Genomic DNA, 14,383 nt, shown 5'->3' with positions numbered 1-14,383 from the left:
AAAGGCCAACCTGTGAAAATTCATTTAGCATTACTAGTAAAACAGAAAACTAATCTCTGGCATAGTGCTACATCAGTGCCACATTTATTGTTGAGTTCCAGTACCAACTAACTGAAGACATAGAATTAAGGATGCTGAGAAAGGAGACACTAGTAAGTATACTATGCTGTAATTTTTCACAAACAGTTATACATAGGAGTAATAAAAAAAACTTACTGCATATATTCTAAGGCCACACTCCAAATTTTATGAGGTAATTTTATAAACACCTGAACCAAAAAAACAAAAAAACAAAAAAACAAAAAACAAACCACAGGAAAAAGTAAACATTCAACATCAAGCTCGTCTGATAATAGTACTACTTTTTCTGGTAACCTGATTACTAATCTGATATTAACTAATTTATAGCTCTATCACAGCAAAATAATTACTAGAGCATATTACAATAGACAAGACAAGGTAATCTATGCCAAATTTTTAATTCAACTTTCCTTTTTTTAAAAAAAAAAATATGTATTTATACATATAGAACTGGGTTACAGACCAGCAGTGCAGGGTTGGGGAGTGAGAGGATTCACCAGGGACAGAGCAGAGAAAACAGGTAGATCAATGAAGTACACTGCTGAGGGGAGTGGCGGGCGGGTCAGGAGAGATCTGCCTCACCATGTGGGTCACCTCCTGGCCAGGGATTGAACTTGGGCTGCTGATAGGTCATAGGGTTGCACTTTAATCTGTTGTACCACCAAGGAGGACCCTCAACTTTCTTTCATATTTCTGTGATCCTGAAATTACCTAATTCTTATTAAAGGAATGGCTGCATTATTCATACAACGATAAAATGTTTAGATCTATAGGTAATTGCAAAATATGATTATAACTGTTAACTCCAAACACCAGGCTGCAACCACTACCACGGAATATATGTACAGATTAATCAAAACACACAATCAAAAATTCATGAGTGGAGGAGACTGGAGTGTCCTGACCACCAGCTATAATAGGTGATGAAAATTACAGCATCTTTGCTCCAGCATTTTTGCAAATTTTAGACATGAAATTTTAGGTCACTATGGTGGCTATTTCAATGCTTGGAGAAAATGGCCAAAATTAAGACCATCATATAATATTATCTTTTTAAGAAAATTTTAAAAATTGTTGTCTACTTCCAATGTTTTGATTATTTAACCATGTTTTCATTACATGCTGAGTAAAAGTGCCCTACAATGTAAAAATTAGCACTACTTAGTACTTATGTTCCTAAGTAATGTCATCATCTTCTGTGGAGTAATTACATTGTAGTATGAATATTTAGAAAAATGGACCTCAATAGTGTACTCGCAGTTCATGTCTGAAGTCCTTAACTGTTGTTTTAGTAAGCAGACATTATTTGAAAAGTATATAATGATTATATAATTTCAAAAATACTATGACAATCTACATATTTTAGCTTGAAATTTTGAAGTTAACTTTTTCTTTTTTGTTTTGTCTTTGTTATTGATATTTAACAATATAATATTTGCAAGAATATATTAAAAGATTATCCCGGAGCATTTATTGTACTAACATGAAATGTTAGAAGTGTTCTTTACAGTAGAAAGGTAGACTTGAGTTCTACACTTTAACAATTATAAGCTCTTTGTTCCTGGGGCTGGGAGTGATTGTACTTTCATGTCAATTTATTAAAAACTCACAAATGATTTTATTCAAAGGTTAGTAGTTTTAAAACTTCAGAGTACTGCTGGCCAGTACATGCTATTCAAGATATTAAGAGAATAACAAGATACATGTATCTGTTGAATCAAAGCCATGCATGCAAACAGATGAATCTTAAAGCTTAAGAAAGTGTTCTAGAATGCTGTTGCTTTAAAAAAAAAAAAAAGTATCAAAGTTAGACTATAGTTTTAACTAACATGACAAGGAATGCATTATTAGTCAAAATCAAACATTCTTCTCATGTATATTTTGTTCCTGACTTACAGACTGCCCCCCCCACCCCCAAATTGTAGTTTGTAAGATTTATTGATTTATGCACACAATAGTTGGGTACATGTAGACCAGAGGTGTGAGGATTCACCAGAGACAGAGTGGGGAGCAGTGGGCAAGACAGGAGAGGTTTGCTGTACCATGTGGATTAGCTCCCAGGCTGGGGACTGCAACTCATGCTTCAGAGACTGCAAGTAGCTTCACAGTACTGAGACAACCCTTTGTGTGACCAGGGAGGCCTGTATTAATTTCCTTTTATTGATATCCCTGTATATACTATTCACTTAATAATTGACTGAAAACTTTAAAAAGAAAAACTAAAGAAAATGACATTTAGAAAAAATCTGTAAAATTAATTTTTCAGCACTATACTATATTTTGCTTCTTATAAAAAGATCTCTAGCAACAGGATGCAGTTCTCTTTGCTGGACTGCAATTGTTACCAAGGTCATATCTATGAAGGACACAGCGTATCTATTATTGGACACATATTCCCTTTCCCTATTGAGCCCCTCACTCATAGTTGGGCTGGCACAAGTCAGGTTCAACTTTCTCACTGACCAGTGGTAATACCCATTCTCTACTGCTAACCTTATGTTAAAAGCAGAACTTTCTAAATTCCAGATGATCTTTGTTTAAAATGACTTTACCAATCAAAAACAGAATTGCAAATCTTCTTGGAACAGAGACACTTTCAATCTGTCCTGGCATGATGAAAGTGTCACAAACAAGATTTAAAGGACAGAAATAAACGATAACAGGTAGATGTGAATTAAGTCTTATTTTCCTTCAGGTCCCCAAATTAATGAGGCAACTTTTGAAGTTCAGAAGCTATTAAAAGTGACCATGCATTAGAAAAGGAAATGCCATCCCACAAAAATGAAAGCATACATTTATAATATGCTTGAAAGGTCAACAAGTATCTTACCTACACATTCCTTGATCTCCTTGAAAGAGAGGCTATAGCCAGGCTATAGCTTCATTTACAGAAAAGGAAACAGATGTTTGGAAAGCCAGAAGAAAGGATTTCAAAGTCCCTCAGTTAAGTATTTGTGAGAGAGGATTTGAAACCAGGTCTCCTGCCTCTCTAGTGATGCTTTCATCACACCTCTTAAAGACCAGCCATTTGAAGAATATAAAAAAAAATTTTCTTTAATCCAACAGTTAGTTTATTTGACACTTTGGGGTGAACCTTATAAAGTAAAGGTCAGTAACATAATAAGTAGTTCAATCCCAACATAGCTATTTTGACTTATCAAAATAGGATAACATATACAAATTAAAATTAAAAATAAGCTGAGGAACAGCAGTCAAGAATCTTATTCTACTGTTTCTGAGGCCATGTCAGAGTGCTGGGAAAAGAACCAGTTTTTTTCTATAAGTTCTTAAGCAAGTGTTTATCAGTAAATAGTAACTTAAGTCAGGTTTGTAGCTAATTAAATTCAAACCACCTTTAAGTTTGTATCTATATAAACCATCCTTAAAACACCTGGGGTTAACCCAAACTTCATACCACAGGAGCATTTGTGGGTAAGTATTTTTAAAAAGCAACCTAGAAATAGTTTTCAATCTTGATAATCCTTCAGGGTAAGAAAACACGATTCTAGAATCCAAAGAAACTGTCAGTATTTACAAATACAAAAAACTGGAATTAAAGTTTTCTTTTTTGTTAGGTCCTAAATAAAAAATGGATAATTAATATTTTCTGCCACCGAAGGTACCAGTACTAGTCAACTTTGAGTTGACAAGTCAACTCTTCAAGGTTAAATGAACTCTCAATTCAACATTAAAATTATCAAAAACTTATTTTCTTCATCTGCTTCTGATCCCTATATATCCACCTATGCCATAAGTTTCGCTTCTCTCCACTCCTAATACTTATTTACCTTTGATTAATATTTCTACCCACAATATTAAACACCTTGAACCAAAACAGCTCTGAGGCAGTAAACAATCCAAATGCAGCCTTTATCTTCCCTACAATTCCTTCATAGTCTTTTCCAAATCAACCCCCAGAGATTAAATTATAGCACAAGGAGACACATAGTTAATCCTAAAAATTTAAGAAAATGGTATACTAATATCAACATATTTAGTTCTAAGAAGTACAAACTGATCGTAGCGTCTATTTTTTTTAAGTCCACGATTTTCTCTAATTTGAAAGCTATTCTACCTGAGAGAGAAAGTAAGGGGAAAAGAACCCCAGAGACAAATGCTGCAGAGCAAAAGCGATGCAGTCCCTACACCCCACCTCTGCCCGTGAAACCTGGAATTCTGGACATCAAAAGGACCACTAGATATTAACAGAGCCAAATGTTTACTTAGAAACTTTGTTCACTTGCCTAAGGCTACATTAACTGCCAAATATGGAGCTGGGGAAGAAATTCTCATCTTCTTCCCCTCAAAGCTCAGTGGGATCCCTAATTTAAGTTAATGGTTCACAGACCCAGGTACATGGAATGCTAATATTTGGAAGACTAGCACGAAATATGGAGACTTGAACGTAAAAGCCAGAATTTAACACAAGTTAAAATCACAACGATCATACTGCGGGTAAAGGAGGAACTTCAGTATTATTCCGGCTTGGGTGCTTTTGTTTCTTGTTGCTGTCGATGTTAGAGAAGGGCATCTCCCTCCAAAATAATGTTAAGAAATTAGTTATACCTTGAGGGTAAAAATGATCTATGCGGAAAACTGTAGAGGCAAATCTATATTCGCCCCAACGCGGTACAGGGCCATCTTAAGAAATCTCTGAGAGACGCAGGTAAAATTCTATCAGATTCCACAGGCAAAAATCAACACATTCTAGAGACGCTTAAGTTGCCTCTCACCCCGACCCTCCTTGCTACCTCCTCAGGGTGAAGAAACCCCTTCCCTAAAGCACTCAAACATCTTTTCTATTTTCTGGGTCAACAGGAGATCGTTCTGCATAAAAATGGGCACCAAGAAGACAGGTTACATACAGCCCGGATTTGTGAACATGTTTGGAGATAAACCCGACGGGGTGAAGACCATGGAACACTAACTAGATACTGAGCAAGCAAAGTGGCGGCTGCCTTCAAACCCGGGTTCTGTCGCGGTGCACAGAAATGGTGCCCGGAGGCCGCTACTTTCGCATCTGCGTCGCTTCTGCTTCCACCGACACAGGCTCTTTCCCCTCCCCCACGGGTGGGGCGGCGACGGCCTCCCAGCTCCGGGGGACCAGGAATAAGCCGCAGATGAGTCGGAGACAAGGTTGATGGGCCCGCCACTGTAAAACATCCTCGCCAGAAGGCCCACTCCCCACTTCCCACATTGAACCTCCTTCAGCGCTCCTAGAGCACGGCAGCTTCTCCTTTTCCAGTTCGCTACCTCATCCCCCAAAAGCCTGGCCCCACCTGTGCCCAGGCCCTCCGATCGCAAGACACGCGCCGGTCACCTCCCTCCCCACGCGGCCTCTATCCCACACCTGAGAGGAAAGGCTCGGCTTCTCGCCCGCACACACAGCAGCGTAGACGGCCGGCAAGAACAAAGTCTCTCAGCCGCTACACCTCCGGCACCGTGGCTCACGCACAGGACGGTTGCCTCGCGAAAGGAATGTCCCCTTCCGACCACCACACCAGGCTGCTTCCCGGCCCCCGTACACACCTCCAACCAACAGCGGCGGCGGGTACGTCGCGCGGAGGTCAGCAGGAGGGTCGCCGAGTCCGGCCGCAGCGGATACTTCTCGTTCGCCGCCTCCTCCCTCCAACAAACCTTAAGTCTCGGAAGCTGGAAAGTCGCGAGCTCGTTTTCCTTACAACCACTTCTTCCCGGGCGCCAAGCGCTGCGGCGAGCGACAGGGAACACGGACGTCCCGCCCCCTTTGCCGCCGCCCCCTCTTATTGTTTTACCCCTGCCGAAAGGACTGGGGAACCCCCCAGCACGGCGCCAGCCAATCAGGCATCTCCTTCGCGAGCTGGAGCCAACCTTCTCGCGTCCCTCTGCGGAGCACGCGCAGAACGCTCCGCGCTCTCATACTGGCGCCCGGAAAGCCGAGGAACCGGAACCGGCCTAAAGCCGAGACGAGAGTCCGCTGATTTGACGTCACAAGGAGGCTGCTTTTCTCCTGCCCCAGGCTCGGGCCTCACTGTCCTTCGAGATCGTGCCGGGGCAGGAACCGGTTCGCAATTGGAAACGAGTTTTTTCGGCCCCTTTTGAGAATGTTAACTTATTACTTTCCCTCTCTGAACTAGGTTGCCTGCAGGTTGAAGCATAAAATGCAGCCAGTGGTTTCAATTGTTTGTACCCTAAATGCACCTATATATATTTTTTAACCACCCTAGGAAATGGAGGTTTTAAGCGTGACTGGGAAGTCAAATTTATTGTAACAGCTCGAAGCAATATACATTACAGGGCCTACTAGATGCTAGGTCCTGGGGTATGGAAAAAAATATGACAGACTCCAGAGGGAAAAATAATCTCTGTGTGCCCTGTGTTTGGCACTATTTACACTAGGCATTTTACATACTAAGGATGAATGGCTGAAATCCCAGAAGATACTAGGATTATAGCCCTACGCTAGGTCTAGACCCAGACTTGACCTTGATTCATGTTGAAAAAGCCAAATCTTCTAGAGCCACTTTGCAACTTAGTTCTGCCAATGTTTCTCAGAGACCATCAAGACAGGGGAATTTGAGGAGGTAAAGGTGAGGAAATGGTGAAAGAAGGGCAATTAGGAAAACATACATTTATTGACTGCCCATGTAGCCGACATAATAGGGGTACACAAGTTTCATCAATTTTCACTATCCTGGAACAAGATATTTTTCACAAGTGAAAACAATGCCAACATATGAGCCATCTTAATCTACAATTTTACCTTTGGTTACTTGTGTAAAAATATTTTTAAGTAAAAGATACATAACAGTATAAACATGTAGTAATTCTCATTTTGTTATACACAAAATACATGTGTAAACTAGTGCTTTTATTAAATGAAGTTGGACGTGCTTTTCCTATAAGCATCATCATGCCTAAAATGCCCATTGCCCTTTAAATCTAGTACTTAAGTAATAGGCGTTCCACCTATGTAATTGTTTAAGCCTCAGAATAACCTTAAAGTAGTTATTATTTTCATGCCCATTTTACAGATGAAAAGACTGCATTTAAGAGGTGCAGTCATTTGCCCAAGGTCACACAGCTACTATTTCATGGAACTGGGAGTTAAACAGTCAACCTACTCTCTGTGCTCTTAACCACAGCTATAGAATACCCTCATTGTATTAATGGTCACAATTTATTACTGGTGATTGACATGTCAGTTGTTTCCAGTTTTGGGCTCTTATACAAGCTGCTAAGCTTCACAATGTATTCTGGTACATAAGTATAAAAGCTTCTCTAATTTACACCAGAATCACCTGGAGAGTTGGTTAAAACACAAATTGCTCTGTTTCTGATTCAGCAAGTCTGGTTTAGGCCACTAACCTGATAATTTGCATTTCTAACAAGTTTCCAGAAGCTTTGGCTGCTGCTCTTCAAAATCACATATTACAAACCAGTGGCCTACAGTACAGGTTTGCAAACTTTCAATGTTAAGGACCAAAAGATAAATATTTTAGCATGTGAGGATCACAGGACTCTATTGTTTATCCCCTACCCACATTTTTAATCCTTTAAAAAAAAATGTAAGAGACAAAGTTTTACAGGGGTACAAAAACAGACCTCAGAGTAAACCTGCTCTAGAGTATAACCTAGTAAGTGTAGTTACTGGAGGAAAAAAGATTTAACTATCTTCAAGTTTAGTAAAAGATCCTAAACCATTTTGCTAAGTAGTGATTTTTACTTCCTAAATACATCTCAAATCTCTGCCCTTTGAAAGTCTCTCCATACTCAGTCTCTGTCCGGGCTCAGGTCCTTTTCACCTTACAAGCATAACTGCAGTAGCATAATCTCCCTGCCCTTCAAACAACCTTCATGAAATACCCCCACTAATACACTACACTATTAGGCAAGAAGACCCGTGTGGATTGTGTTCACTCAGTGGTTCCAGCCAAGAACTTTTTTTTTTTTAAGATTTATTTATTTATGCATACAGAACTGGGGTACAGGCCAGAGGTACAGGGGTAGTGAGAGGAGTGGGGAGCAGAACAGGCCCACTGACGAAGTACACTACTAAGGGGAGCAGTGGGAGGGTCAGGAGAGGTCTGCCGCACCATGTGGATCACCTCCTGGGCAGACGGGGATCCAACTCATGCAGAAGTGGCTTTAGCTTCTTAGTGCTGCACTTTAACCCACTGTGCCACCAGGGAGGGCCCCAGCCAAGAACTTTTAAGTCATCCTTGACTTTCTTTCACACCATACTGTTAGTCATCAATGAATTCTATTCCCTCTACCTTCAACATTCACTCCGTATTATATACTTTCACCATTACTACTGCTATCCATTATTACTGCTGCCATATCACCATCACTTAGTGCTATAGCCTTTTACTGGACTTGATGCTCCCATTCTTATTCTGCAGTGGTCTGTTCTCACAGGAACCAGGTCCTTCAAGTGATATTCTCAAAACCTCCAAAAGCAAGACATAAATTTCCAAGTCTTTAAGCTATTATTATTTCCACCTCTTATCACTTTTTCTCTGTCCTTCCTTTGACACTCCCAACATATTCCTATCCCAAGTGGGCCTTGAATGTGAACATTTATCAAAAGTCTACAAGTAAGTAAATTGGATCTACCAGTATCTCGTGAAATATCCCACTCATACACTCTAAAATTTAGTTAGGTATGACTTTCCCTTACACTATCTGGCCTTCTTAGAATTTCAGTTATCTTAATGCTGTTTAAATAAATCACTAGCTGGTTTAACTATAATCTATGGTTATTTTGCATTTTGTAGATTCCTTTTAAAAATACAAGCCAAATGGCAATGTATGGGTTGTCAGGCAAACTATCCAATTAATAATAGCTCATAAGAGACTCAATAAGAGACTCAAAAGAGAGGGCAAGATAAAGAAAAAGAAGACATAGAGAAAGTACAGGAGACAGTGATGATAAAGGATATGGCTAAGTGATACTATACTGGAAATAATGTAGAACTCTATACTTAACATTGACTGAAATTTGAATTTATAATTTAATAGCTTAATGTATCACTATCAAAGTGCAGAGGGAGGACACAGTCTTTTGTGGGTGTCTACTTCGAGAACAGTATATGATTTCTTTATTCTTATTTCTACACTTTATTAATAATAATTGAGGGAGAGGAACTTAAGATTGGATTTTTCTCTTGCTGTAATATAGGTCTCATCCCATAGATTTTAGATACTGTATTCTAAATAACTTGGAAATACAGGTTAGGTTTCTTCTTTGATTCAGTTGTTGTTCAGAGAGAACTGAGTGAGGATGTAAGTAGTCTGGAGTTTTTAACTGAAACTTTCTGTTTTGTTTTAGTCCCTGTAGTCTGTGTGTCCTGTACATTTCTGTGCTTTATGGAATTTGCTGAAATTTTTCTTCATTGCCTAATATCAGTTCAACTTTTTAAGTTGTCTAAAGAAAACAAGTTTATTGAAATCATCTTTTACATCTTTTAATTTATTTTATTTCTAATAGTTTTTTATTACTATGCAACTTTGAAATAATTTCATGTAGCCAGAAAAGTTCCAGAAACAGTAAGTGAATTTCTCTATGCCCTTCCCCTATATTCCTTAGATGTTAACAGTTGCTACATTTGTTTTATCATTCTCATCAATTATCTCTCTCTCTTAACCAATCTCCAGTGGGCTGTTGATTTCCCGAGGACACATTTCAACTGTTTTTGCTTCACCTTGTGTAGTACATTGGAACTCAATGGTGGCTACTGAATAAATGAATCCAGGAGTTTCAAAGACTCCTATAGGTAGTGATTATCACATCAATAAGAATCTAGAAGAGACTCTAGTTTAAGTTTTTTGATATGATATCCATCCCTTTATCCCTAAATGCTTGCAGTGTGTATTTCTTAAAAGGACAAAGACTTTCTCTTATATAACAATAGAAGTTTCAAAATGTAGAGTTAACATTTACACAATACTATAATCCACAGACATGTTAATTTAACTATTGTCCAATTAATATCCTTGATAGCAAAAGAAAAAAAAATTGGGGGGCCAGAATATAATTCAAGATTACAAATTAATTTAGTGTTTATGTCACCTTAGTCTTTTATAGTCCAAAGTCGTTCCTCAGTCTTTTCTTTTTCTCTCATGACCATGATAGTTTCAAAGTCTATGGGACAACTGTTTTGAAGAATACTCTCGAATTTGGTAACCTCTAATATTTCCTTATAATTAGATCTAGGTTATGCATTTTTGGCAAAAACATCAGAGATGTACTGCTCTGCCCTTCTCAATGCATCACCCCAAGAGGCATGTGATGTCCATTTATCCCATTACTGGTAATATAAGCTTTCATCACTTGTTAATAGTTTACCAAGACTCTTCACTGTACAGTTGCCATGTACCCATTATAATTATAAGTATTTTGTGTGGAGTTGTACTTTGGAACTTTGTACATATGCCATTTTTTAATCACACTAGTTTTAACATCCATTGATGAATATTAACACAAATTAATCTTTGTTTCTGTGATTTTTCTAATTTCACCATTTTTTAAAGTTTACTCACTGTAGTTTTATTATATAAGGTGTACCATTCCTTTTTTCTCATTTTAAAATTCATTTATTTGTATCAGTATGAATTTGTGGGATTGGTGGTAGTACAATTGTGATCATAGCTGCCTTCTGGTATGAATTTGTGAATTCCTGTTTTATAATCCACTACTGTGAATATTTATTTTCATGTTTATACTGTCCCCAATTTGGCCAGCAGAAATCCCACCAAGCCAAATCCCATGCATCATACATTTCAATTTTACTTTTAGCATATATTAGTAGTCACTGAGAAGAGGAATACAGAATTTTGCTATATGTTTTTCCTTTTATCTATGCTTATATAAAACAAAAATACACTAGTTACTTCATTCAATACTTTGATCTAATCTAACGCAACCTAAGAAAGGTGTTTTCTGAACATTAAATTCATAGGTGCCCCACTCACTCTTCATCTCTCACCCTTGTCTCCTGGTGATCACAACACTTAACCGCTCCTACCTGACACTACATATTATTTGAAGGGCTCAGATTTTGTCCAAAAGTGAATCTCTGTCACAAAGATGACACTCAAAAATAATTAGTGAATACATGGGTGATTTGGTGATGGGAAGCCCACAGGGATTAAAACTGAGATGGAAAAAGGCACAAAATGATGTAAAAATAAATGATTATATTATTTTTTAAAAATGTATAAAAAACTAAAGTCAACAGTGTAAGTGATAAATTACATAAAAAATAATAGTGAATAAAGTGTATACACATACAAGCACATTTATCTGTATATACATATATATAAACATACAAGCACATTTATTTGTATATACATATATAAAATCCATTTATATAGAAAGATGGGATCATAATTAAACATAGTTTTGCAAAGTTAAAAAAACAGTTTTGCAGGTTACTCCTTTTTTTCTCTTAGCAGTATAACTTGGACCCCATTTTATTTGAATACACAGGTCTACTCAATTTTTTGCCCAATTGTTAAATAGGTGAGAAGTGACTTTCTATGATTAAAGGTAATAAATTATAAAGAAAATTATGAAGATATACCAAAATAAAGACAAAGCTATCTAGTTGCACATTTCTGCCACAAATTTGAAACAAGGACTTATAAACGTAATTAGTAAATAGGCTTATTAACCTAATGAATAAACATAAAAAGAATGTCCAATTTAAGGAGAAAAGAACATGTATGAAGAGTTGTTAAACTAAAATGATGACAAACCATAAACAAACTGGCAACTGTTTTTAAATGAAAACATCTATTGTGCAAAAATAATATCTTTGTACATTTGTACTGCAAGTAAATATTCATTCTTTAAATAACAGCAACTTGGCAAGATATATCAAATACTCTAGTTAAATGTTTGTACTTTTTGAGCAAAGAATTCCACTTCTTGGTATTTATCTCTGTTTGAATATGTACCAAGAAGTTCACTGTGATGTTATTTTGTTATCATTTAAAAACTGGAAGTATCTTTAATAGCCAATAATAATAACAGTGAATGCTTAAATAAACTCTTAATAAAAACAAATTTAGAACCTGTCTGGTGGTGCAGGAGTTAAAGTCTCAGCAGCTATCACTGAGTTCTATTCCCAGTCAGGGAGCTGACCCACATAGCACAGCATACCTCTCCTCTCTGGCCTGCTGCTCCCCTCAGCAGTATATTTCAGTAGATCTGCCTGTTCTGCTCCCCACTCTTTCTCTGGTGAATCCTCTCACCCCACTTCTAACCCCACATCTGTGGCTTACACCCCAGTTCTTGTATACATAAATAAATTTTTTAAATCTTTAGAAAAAAAAAAACCAAAATTTAAACATACATATGAAACTTTAAAATACAAAGGGGAAAATTGTAATGGCAAAAATTAAAAAATTATACTTAAAATACTAAAATAAAAATAAAAAACTGATATTCTTGACACATCTACAATTATACATTTGAATATTTTAGAAAGCATATTTACAACACATGCTTATTTTCCCATTTTAAGTCAAAGAGATTTATAATTCACTTATTTTTAATTTGCAAGTGGAATTTACTTCTTTTGATGAAGACATGTAGTTGGGGGTGCGTGGGCAGGAGCTCTCATAAGTGTTTTGAAATTCCAAATTAATGAATATGATCAACTGTATCAGTGCTCTGGCTTTCCCTTAAGTGACCAAATGGCACTTTCTGACTCTCTACATCCTCCCTTGACTTCTACCCTTTCTTTGGGACAGGGATAGCCTTTGTTGATATATAATATACTCTGAGGTAAAAAAAACATTCTATTCACTTTCTACTAAGTAGAAATATTTCATGTGTTGAGTTGGCTTAATACTTTCCTCTTCGCTCTACTTTCACTGTTGGCCATGTATTACTGGCCATGTATTACTTTCACAATGAAAAATGTTATTAAACAATGAAAGCACTGCCTTAGTGCCTGGGTAAAGGGAATACCTAATTTTTCACTCAGCTTTGTTTTTATCAATATATAATAATATCTGACTGAAAGAGCCAAATCAGACCATCAGAAGATATGATAGAACAAAAGAAATGGATACAGGAGAAATGAGGCAAATCAGATAAAAATCTACCAACTGATATTGAGGGTAAAAAGACTCTACCAGACATATCATGGAATAATTCTGATAATTTTTTCATCAAAAAGAAGAAAGGAGTCTCCCTGGTAGCACAAGGGGTTAAGTCATAGCACTATGAAGCTATTTGCAGCCACTGCAGCATGAGTTTGATCCCCAGCCAGGAAGGTAACCCACATGGCACAGCAGACCTCTCCTGTCTCACTGGCTGCTCCCCTCAGCAATGTATTGCTGTGGATCCGCTGGTTCTGCTCTGCACTCTGTCTCTGGTGAATCCTCTCACCCATCCCACACCTCTGACCTGTACCCTAGTTCTTGTATGTATAAGATAAATAAATCTTGAAAAGAAAAAAAAAAAGGGAAAGAATCAGACCCAGTCACTGTTAGTAGATGAATTTTTAAAAGAATAAAATTACTGATTCCAGAGTATTATCATTGTAGAAAGGGGCCTAAAAAGCTTATCTCAGACTTTAATTTACGAGGCATTTCCTCTAGAACATTTTCATCTTTATTGGATCTTAAAGATCAACCAAGTCCCTTACCACCATTTTGCTGATGAAGTAGGTTGTATAAGATAACTTTGCGTGCATATTTAACGACCACATACCCCTTACAAAAGTTTATGGAGGATCCAAAAATATGAAGAGTAGATAATGGAAGACTGTCAAATCCAAGTCATTGGAATTTGTCTTTGCTCATCATAATTTTAACCTTTCAAGATTTACGTTAATGTTTAACTTTCTGAGACATGCATAACAAATCTATGGCCCTAGGGACAATTCAGTAAGGATTGTGCCGCTTGCCAGCCATGTAGCCTGGGCTTCAGGGGTAGACTAAGCTTGAATCCCAGCTTCATCTGATCACACTTACTAGACATATTTCCTAGGTGTATTAACTTGGCAGGATGCTTAACTCTTCGGTGCTTCAATGTTTCTTATCTATAAAATGGGGACAGTAAAAACCTAGCTTTTTAGGGTTCTGTTAAAGTTGAACAAGTTGACCATGCCAAACGTTCATAATTGTGTCCTGGGGTATAATACCTGTTAAATAAATACAAGAATTCACTCTTTGGTGCTAGAAAAAGTAGTACACAACAACCGCTTTCAGCAGATTTCCTTTTTTTACTACTCACCACTTTGCTCTCAAGTAACAACTTACAAATGTATAGCATGTTATTGTTGTGAAAACACTTTCAGACACA

General features: G+C 37.4%; 1 protein-coding gene across 4 annotated transcripts in view; it reads right to left on the bottom strand.

Moving 5' to 3' along the window:
- G3BP2 (GTPase activating protein (SH3 domain) binding protein 2) overlaps positions 1–14,383 on the bottom strand; it is a 72,962-nt gene that overhangs the window by 25,446 nt on the left and 33,133 nt on the right. Inside the window, exon 1 of one of the 4 annotated variants that reach the window (XM_004681205.2) lies at positions 5,611–5,830. The exons of 1 other annotated variant lie outside the window; for it this stretch is intronic. The gene's annotated coding sequence lies outside the window, so the exon portion shown is untranslated. Of the gene's footprint in view, positions 1–5,431; positions 5,532–5,610; positions 5,831–14,383 lie in introns of those variants that run through there. 2 more of the 4 variants (XM_004681206.1, XM_012724237.1) reach the window with 2 other exon arrangements.

This window comes from Condylura cristata, unplaced genomic scaffold (assembly GCF_000260355.1).
Source record: "Condylura cristata isolate star-nosed mole 26May11 unplaced genomic scaffold, ConCri1.0 scaffold00012, whole genome shotgun sequence".
Taxonomy (NCBI): domain Eukaryota; kingdom Metazoa; phylum Chordata; class Mammalia; order Eulipotyphla; family Talpidae; genus Condylura; species Condylura cristata.
The sequence above is the reverse complement of the archived record's forward strand: the minus strand, read 5'-3'. Positions and strand labels throughout refer to the sequence as shown.